Source organism: Gallinula chloropus (genome assembly GCF_964237585.1).
Source record: "Gallinula chloropus genome assembly, chromosome: 7".
Taxonomy (NCBI): domain Eukaryota; kingdom Metazoa; phylum Chordata; class Aves; order Gruiformes; family Rallidae; genus Gallinula; species Gallinula chloropus.
Genome location: NC_140092.1, coordinates 13,245,661 through 13,255,162, shown reverse-complemented (window position 1 = coordinate 13,255,162; position 9,502 = coordinate 13,245,661).

Genomic DNA, 9,502 nt, shown 5'->3' with positions numbered 1-9,502 from the left:
CAGTGTTTGCTTTGGAATTGATTTGTTTAAATACTTCCAATCCTTTAAGGCCAGCTGCTCTAAAACTGTGTTTCTCAGTCAGATCTGAGAATTGGGTTTCTTTGTCAGTTTATGCAGTGTTAACAATCAACATGTACAAAGGTAAAAATTAATCTTCCTATGTATTGGGTAGTTTCACATCTTGTCAGGAAGTTTCAAGTTCATTTCACTCTTGTGGAAAGTATGTGCTGCTGATGGTCTTCCTTCTACTTGTATCCACAAGATACTGGCTGGGCTTATCAATACAGCTTCTTCACCGATATTATATTTAGGGAAAATACAAAAATACACTACCCACCAAAGCTAGGAGGAGAATAAATTGTTTATTGTTCCTCTTAAAATGGATGTTTTTAGAGATAATTATCTACCCTTGAGAACCCAATATAACTGGCCAGGACTGGAACTTGATTGTTAAGCATCCCTGCTTACATTATATTATACTTAAATATTGAAGAGATTTAAATTATACATCAAGCTCACCTCACAGGCATACACCTAATATTCTTGACTTTTTTTTTTCTCCTAAACTTCACTGGATTATTTTTATGAAGAGCTAATACTTCTAGAAGAATTTAATATTGGTTATAGTAGTTAGCCTTCAGTTTCCAAGAGTCTGGGAACTATGAATATAAAATATTACTGGAAAAAGGGAGTGTTGGACAAAATCAAGCATTTTCAAATAATTTTCAGAAAGGAGATGCACAGTTGTAAACTGTCTCAGAAGCTTTTTAAAAGGTCTATTTTGACAATATTGTGTTACGGGGTTAGTACTACAAGTAAATTTGCCGAAAGGATGAAAGAAAGCTTAAACAAATACATATTTTTTTACTTAATTTAAAAGCAGTTTCTATTTTGATTCCATGGGAAATACATAGAATAAAAGAAATGAAAATGTCTGGGATATTTGAAACACTGTTTACCTGTATAAAATCATTACCTAGGACACAAGGTATTGTAAGACCTGGTATGTGCAAGAATTGAATTCGTGCGTTGCTACTTCAGTGAGAGGATTTAGAAACTGTGCCTGTTTCATTGCATTTAACACTACACGCTGCTGGTTTATAGGGGTATGGATTTGCCATATTAGTCAGCCTTTCTTAAATTTGCCTATCAGATGTATTTTTAACAAAATAGTTTATATACGACTTTTGTACTACCAAACAGTAAATAAAAAATAATGATTCTTAAGTTCGCTTGTGCCTTCCTTAAGCCCGGGTCCAACACGTGATGTTTAACCTCACCTTGCTACCTCCCAAAAGAAAAACTTAACTTTTGCACAGTCTTAATGTATAATGCAAACTCTTTGCATCTTATATGATGTACTTCAGAGCAGTTTTATTTTCTTGAGAAAGGACAACTGCAAATATTATTTTTGTTTCACATTTTATATGGGAAAGAAGAAAATCTATTATCTTAGTGGGTATCTGATTGAAGACTTTTAATTATCAAGACTCTTAGATTTTTATTATATTTGTGTATTTTTAAAAGCTCAGTTATCTTTACTGTTTTCATAAGGTATGGAATGAAAAATTATAAATGACAGGAAGCTCTTTGCATTTGTTTCCTCTCAGGCTGTGTCCCTCTGTGATACTACAATGCTTAATTTGTTACATTCTGTTCTTGCAGATCACTACAATCTGTAAATGGCATTAAAAATTAGTTTGGCTGTATGAATAGTGTGGAGGCTCAAAGCAAGTTGTTGTGCTTAGCTGAAATGTAATTATCACTGTACCATCCTGTTTGCAGGTTTTTGTTCTTTGTTTGAGTGTTCCTGGCTGCATCGCACATCTGTTTTGAGGTCTGTATTTGAATTATAGAGGTTTATATATAGTTGTGCTTTATATTCAGAATTTAAAAAAAAAAAAAAATCAAAAAACCCCCCTCCAGACCATAGTTTTCAAAGAGAATCAAGACAGTGCTGGTAGAGAAGCTTCTGGAAATTGAAGTTGATTTTCACTTCACACAATTTTTTTTTCCTTATTTCCTTCTATGTAACAAAATAACCTGAGAGTAATGTATTACACTAATTGTTGTTCCCTTAGCATGTTTCCCCTCTGCCCTCTTTTCCTTGACTTTTTAATGCTTTCGGTAACAATTAGAGGTTATATTGACTTTAAAGCTGAATGCAAATACAACAAACTGATGCCAGACAAGATAAGGGTAGAAGCTTGTAATTGTACAATACACTTTTTTTATTAAATATGTGCATATATTGGCATACAAGAGGATTGCTGTGTTAAAGTTCAAGGAACTCTATTGTAACTGGACTGGCATAGAAGTTCTTGAGAGAAGCATGAAGAATTTCTTCCCAGAAGGAGTTTTCTTTTTTTGCATGGATAATACTTCTGTTCTTTTTTCCCCAATGCACTTTATTTTTTCAATAGAGCATTATGCCAAAGTTCAGGATCCTACCTCCTGCTGTAGCAAAACAGATGAGGGAGCTACTTCTAGTCTTAATAAAATCTGATTTTACTTGTAAAGGGGACATGTGAATTAAAGCATTTCTTTTCTTTTCTTTTTTCTTTTTCCCCTGAACCATGGTATAAACCCCCCCAGAGTTGAAAAGCACGCCATGGCAGTGAGCTGCCAAGTATGCCATCTTCTTTCTGAACTGGTTCCCTATTCTTCATGGGCTACTGAAACCTTGGCAAAATTAGTACCTTGTATGATTCCTGTAGTCGCAAGTTTTTCATGTCTCTCTTGTGGAAAGACAGTGTTATTTCAGCCAGATTATTCTGTTTAAAAAGAAAGTTCGAGTGTTTCCTGCGTTGAAGTCTGTGGATAGATGGTGCATGTAGAGTAGTTGCACTTTGTGCAGAGATGAGCCCAGGCTGTTCCGGCTCTTCCGAAGTGTGTGTATGTACAGCTCGGAGGGGGGTGTGTGTCCGTGTGTGTGTCCGTGTCCATCCTGAGCCTGCTGGGCAGATGTGGGGTAGTAGAGCCAAACTGAAAGATTCAGAAGGGGAAAACGGGCGGAAAAGGTGAAAAACAGGAGAAAAAAAGGTGTCAGAAGTTCGTTGCTTTCTCCTCCCTCCCCCCCCTCCCCTCCCCGCCCCCAGATGAATTTTTACTTATTACATACTGATAAAAAAGGATGTGGGTTGTAAAAATGCCCTTTCCTGACATTCATCTCTTGATGAGAAGAGGACATAACGGTCTTATTTTAGTTTAGTAATGCTGAAAGTGCATACTGGTTTGGAACATGAAACTGTCTCTTGCAAGGACTTAGGTTTCCTGGATGTTGAGTGCCCTGGATACAGTGTGCAGTGCCAATCACTTTCTATCTGTTAATCTAGGGTTTGTGTGCTTTATGCCTGCTCTTCCCTTTTTCCTCTTAAGTATGCAATACTGCTGCTAATGAATAAACAAGAAAACAGAGTGGATAAATCTTGTCTGTCTGATATTACTGAACAACATGTAAACCTTGGCCAGATAAAAAAGGATTTAGATTTAATGTTTTTCCTCACGATTTGCAAAGTCCTGTGTATAGGAATTTTGTTTGAGGGAAGCTCCAGTTGGTCTTAAAAGTGCTGTTAGACACTGGATGCAATTTCCATTTCTCTCTTCTGTTCTTTGTCCTTGACTTCTTTAAATACTTTTCCCCCTCTAGTTTTAGGTGGCTGCAATAAGGTGTGCCTGGTCTTTTTGCCCTTGCCGTAATTAGATGTATCTCTTGCTTCACCTGGGCTGTTTCTTCTAGCCTCACCACCTGCAGCAGAGCCAGCTGATTTTTGAATCACCTCCCCCCAGAGCTGCAGGGCATGCGGTCAGCCCCACAGAGGTGCAGGGCACCTGATCAGCCCCGCAGCTTGCAGGGTAAGATCATCTGGTGAGGCAAAACTAATAAAAGGCTGTGGAGAAAGATGAGGAGAAGGAAGCTAAGCGGTTTTGGAAAATGTGGATCTGTCCTCTAACTCAGAGGAAAGAGGTGGAGGAGATGTCAGGCCTCTAAAGATGGTGGATGCCTGTGAAGAGACATACCTGTGCAAGGTCTGATGGCTGGCTGTGCTGTTAAAGTAAGCAACCTCTGAATTACCTGTGATCTGGGGGGGTGAGGGGGTTGGTGGTATATTTTAGTAAGAAGTGATACCAAATCACCTGTGACGTGGCTGGGCCTTAGTCCAGATCCTGTGACGTGGGTTCTGCTTGGCCATCTGTCTCTGGATGTGTTATCAGGATTGCTTTGTCTTTGTGTCTCTGAAATCTTGGCAGCACAGGACTGTTGTTTCTTAACTGAAACTCTCCAGAAATTGCATCAGTGCAGCCCCTAGTGCTGCAGAGATGCAATGGCATCAAGTTCAGCTGCAGCATAGCTGTCTTGCACGGAGGAGGATATGTTGACAAATGTAAGTTTCTGTCAGTGTAACCACTGGCTTACAGATGTGGAAGCCCTTTGACTCCCCCCAGCCCAGGCACATGTTCCTTGTTGGCTGCCATTTCCTTGCCTATTTTCTGTTTGTCATCCCAGTCTTGTTTCTTGTGGGCTGTGGCGTTGCTGGGTGTGCAGCAGTGGACTGACTGGAGGCATGCATTGTACCGCATGGTTATGTTGATGGTCTTGAAATGGCGGCCATGGGGATCAGAGAGTGCTTCTTGCAGCAGAACAACTAGCAAACCTAGCTGGTACGTGCTGGCACTGATGGTAGAGGGACAGGTACAGACAGGAGACACTGACAGGAGTATGAAAGACTTGAGAAGACGTGAGGAAGACTGAAAGATTGTAGTGATGGTAAGGGCAGCAGCAGTTTGAGACAAACTCTTGTCTCTTACTGTCCTCAAAAATTAGCCTCCGTTCCATTGTGGTCACTGCATATCCGGCTAGATACCCAGGTAATACGGTGTGACTTTGCGTTGAGCAAAAGTACTTTGGAGCAGCTGACATACGTATTTGCTGGCAGCAGAGGGAGCTATTGGAGCTTTTATTGATCGCTCGGAATCTATTTGCATCGTGTCAGCGTTTTAAAGAACCAAAGTAAACCCCCCAACAAACTTAACAGGAGATCTGAGAGAGCTGCCTCACTGTTTCCCGGCCAGAGCGGTTTGCCGCTTCGGGGGTGAGTGCAGGTGTGCTGCGGCCCGGGAAGGGTAAGGGTGAGGCGGCAGCGGGGCCGGGCACCCGGCTGCCCGGCTCCGCTCCTGCCCTGCGCCCGCCTGCCCGGCGGCCTGGAAGTCGCAGCTTCGCTTATTAAAAGGAACAACGTAAGCTTTTCCCGCAGCCAAATTTTTAATCGAAGCAGTGAGGAAAGGCAGGGTCTGTGTGGCGTGTGTCAAAACAATAGCGGTGTGCGTCCGCTGCTAATTAAGGCTGATGCAGGACTCTGGAAAAGTAATTCCCAGTCAGGCTGGAAGATGAGTGTTATTTCATAGGGCTTTTGGTACCTTGCCTTGGTTTTGATTGATGTTGGATCTGTAGCGCAGATTTTTTTTGTTCTTTTGCAGATGCTGACTGGTTGAGTTTCACATACAAGTCTGCATAAACAGGAGATTAATCATTAAAAATTAACAATAACCAAAACCAGGCAGCGGCATTGTTCTGGCAAAGCAGGCTGCATGCTTGTTACATTAACCCCTGTGTCGCTTTTATCTGCCAAACTGAGATTTGTGACGTTTAAAAATACGTAGTGTTTCCTCAGTTACAGAGATGGATTCTGGTGAAACTTGTACTGCTTTTGGCCACTCTTCATATAACATGTTTTGTACTGGAAATATGGACGCTCTCTTGGGCTTTCAATATAATCTTCGTTCTGAAGATTATATTGAAAAACTAATCAGAGGAATATCCCTAAGTTCATCTGGTACCATTTTGTGCCTGGAAGAGGCTCTCAAATGAGGACTAAAGAAAAGTCAAGTTTTATTTAGATAACCAAGCTCTAGACATCAGATGGATGTCTAGAACCAAAGTAAAATAGGTTATTCATTCTTGGCCATATCCCTACACTTTGTTCTCAAATACTCAAACAGGATTTTAATCTCATTCCTGCATTCATTTTTCTTGGTAGTTTTCTTGCCTTTGTCACCTTCCTTTCCTTTAGTGTAAATCTAGGCGAGTTACTCGCTCTCACCTGGTACAGCACCAGGTGTTGAGAGCAGGGGATAGATGGCATGTGTGATCACAGAGTAGTGAAGATCAGGCCATGCCTGTTGAGGTTAAGGTGAATAGCTGAGGGTGTCACCTTGCTCCTTTCTGCTTCTGCACCCTCATAAAATCAAGCTAATCTCTACCTCAGAGTAAATAAAAAGGAGCTCAATGAGCAAACAACTTAAGCTGCAGTCTTCATGTGACATTATGGGGTTCAGTGCTTAAGTCATCTGCAACCCAACATAATGGTAGGATGCTGTATTTCCTGACAGACTTGTTTTTACTGTTTCACTGCAGAAGAAAATATTTTTCAGTTGGTAACATACAGTAATTTTTGCTGAAATACAGCAAAAATCTAAGTCTTGTTTAATAATTCAATCAAGGTTCAGAGCTGAGAATGATGTAACACCCATAGTTTTGCTCAAGATAGTTGAGAGATGACTTTTGCGGATCTGTATTGCAGCATTTGGGTATAAAACATAGACTCACAGAATTTGGTTTGGGTTGGAAGGTACCTCAGAGATCATCTAGTTCCAACCTCCATGCCATCAGAACAGTCATTGTCTTTTCTGCTTCACTGAGAGAATCCTGTTCTCTGAATTAAGTAGCACAAGGGTATATTGCTTTTCTCTGACTAAAGGAGGAAGAGGTGGGGCATGAGGGAGTAAATCTGTTTATTAAATTCTGTACTGAAGTTGGATTAAACCATGTTTTGATTTCGTGTTGTTAAGAAAAATTGTCTTTGACAAGGACAGTTCATGTTTGAAAGACCAATAAGAAAGTCTTAATCTGCTTCTAAAAATTAAACTTTGCATGATGTAGGAGTTCTAAAACCTAGAAGAACACAGTGTCTGAAACTTCCTTTAAAAATAAAGCAGGTTAAAGAAGTCCTAATACGTTTAATTATGAAGTGTTGCTCTTGTGCAGTTTAGATTCAAATTTCCATCCTACATGAAGAAGAGATCTCAGTTGTAGATAAGTAATCTATTAAAATTCATTGTTTCAACATAATTAAAATGTACAATATAGGCATTTGGATAAATATAAGAAATACCATATGCACTGGCTTTAATGTTGAGATATTCTATTCTCATTTAGCAAAATGTGAGACATCGGCAAGAATTAATCTTTTGGAAAATTAAATCACATTTAGGAAATTGAAACTAAAAATAAAACAGAAGGTCAAGATTAAGTTTAAGTCAACGTTTCTTGTTTCATGATATAAATGATAATAAATTGTATTTTTAAATTACTTCAAAGCGATCAAATCTGAAGTATCTTTTAGAAAATAAAATAGACTTTCTATTTCTGGATTCCAATTTTTTAATGGAAAGTCTCCATAGCAACACTGGCCCAGCCAATTGCCTTTGTTCTTGAAAAGAAAAAAAAAATTGCGATGTGTAATTCTCTCCATTTCCAGGGTCCTGCTTGCTTGTTTGGGTTTTGTTTGCTGAACTGAAGAGTTCTGCAGTACCATATTTCAGATTCTTCAGTGGCTCGGCAAACAAACTTTCCTCACAATGTTTTCTCTAGGAAATAACTTCCTTCTGTTGGGTAGAGTGGGCCATCTTCCACTCCTGTTGCCACATTGGGAATCTCTGCAGGGATTTTTTTTTTCATACTCTAGTGGTTAACCCATTGCTAAAATCTAAGGTGTTCAATGTCTCTTTGCTTTCGTATGGAAAGACTGCAATTTCCCTTTAAGCTGTGTTATTAGTTTCAGAGAATAATAAGTAAAGCATGAGCTTCCAAGATGCAAAATCTTCCATAGAAATACCAGCTCTTATAATAGTTTCCCATCCTGTTGCCTGTGCTTTATTGCTACATATATCTTCACACTTGCCTATACAGAATTACATCAAATGTGGAAACATTAAAAATAGCTTTGGCCAACCAGCTCTTATTAATTCCTTTTGCATCAAAGGAAAACTGAAACATTTAAGCTCTACATCATAAGAGAGTGCTCTGGTACAGGAAATGTAATTGATGGGTATTTGCGTTTGGGGGAAAGAGGTATCTTAAAAGTTGTATAGGTTTTTTTTGAGAGAAGTCTTAAAACAGAATTTACTCTTCAATCCAGTAACTTTTTTCCTGTGACTTTCTCTATTCTCTCAATATATTAACTTTGTTGAGCAAAATGGATTGTTCAAGCTGGTGGTGTTTGTGTTTCTTTGCATCAAAACATGAGGGAACTGAATAAGATTTGGTTCTTGCATGATTTAAAAGCTGTTTTTTATGGAGGAAACAGTTGTTTAAAAATATTTTTAAAAATAATTGCTTCTCTTTCGTATTTATTGTGAAAAGTGTTGGGCAATCTGAGAAATGGCTAAGAATCCCTGCCATTCAGCCATGACATGGTAGAGCTGAAGGGAAATAATCATGTATATAAATATAAAATGTATTATTTACAAGACCCCCCCCCCCAGCTGCACAGGACACTTATGTAGCAGATAGGTCAGAATGATGGTGATACCTTAAAAGCTTATTTTATGGAAGCTTTCCATATCCTGCATATTTGAGGTATGCATATGTCTGACTTGTTTGCTTAAGAGATCCATTGACCAGTTGTTTCAGGTGCAGTGAACATGCACTGTTTTCCTGCCTTTCTTCCACTTAAGCCAATGAAAACTTAGGCTACAAGAGATGTGATGACGTTTGTAGCCCAGCTGATCTTGTGTAGAGGATCTAAGGCTGGTGGTCCACGTTTGTGGGCAGTTGCTCATAGAAGGGACACCTGATTTAGTGTGTCTGTGGCACCAGCTGAGTTTGAGCACCCTGTGAGGAGAAGGTGCTCTCCTCTAGTGCATTTTAATTCCTGAGGAGCAAGATGAAAACTTTGTGACTTGCACTCGCAGTTCAGATTGGAGTTTAGGTTAGAAAAGTCTAATTGAGTGGTACTGAGAAATAGGTTGTTTCCTGGGGTGTTTGTTGCAATTTCCTTTAACCTTTTTAAAACTTATTGTTAATAGTTCATGTCCTGGCAGCTCGTTGGGATGCTCCCCTGGGGACATGGGGCTGGGCCTTGCAGCTTGGGGAGCTGGTCAGGGTTGGCAGGGCACAAGGTAACCCCAGGTCTGGGCATGGGACATCTCCCCTGGGCCCAGCTGTCAGCCTGCATGTAGGCCCAGCTTGTTGGGGCCATGGCCAGGCTGGGCAGGGCTGTGGGGAGCTGGGGCAGGGTCTGATGGTTCCAGAGGGTGACGTGGGGGTCCTGGACTGGGGCAGGGACAGTCGGGCCTGGTGATGCCCTCAGGGTCCTCGCAATGTAAAAGCAGACATTTCCATTTCCTGTCAGATCCATAACTAGTCATATACAGTGTGCAAGTAGTCTGTCAGTGCTGCTCTGTGTTACTGTAATCTGGCACACAAATCGTAGAATGTGTT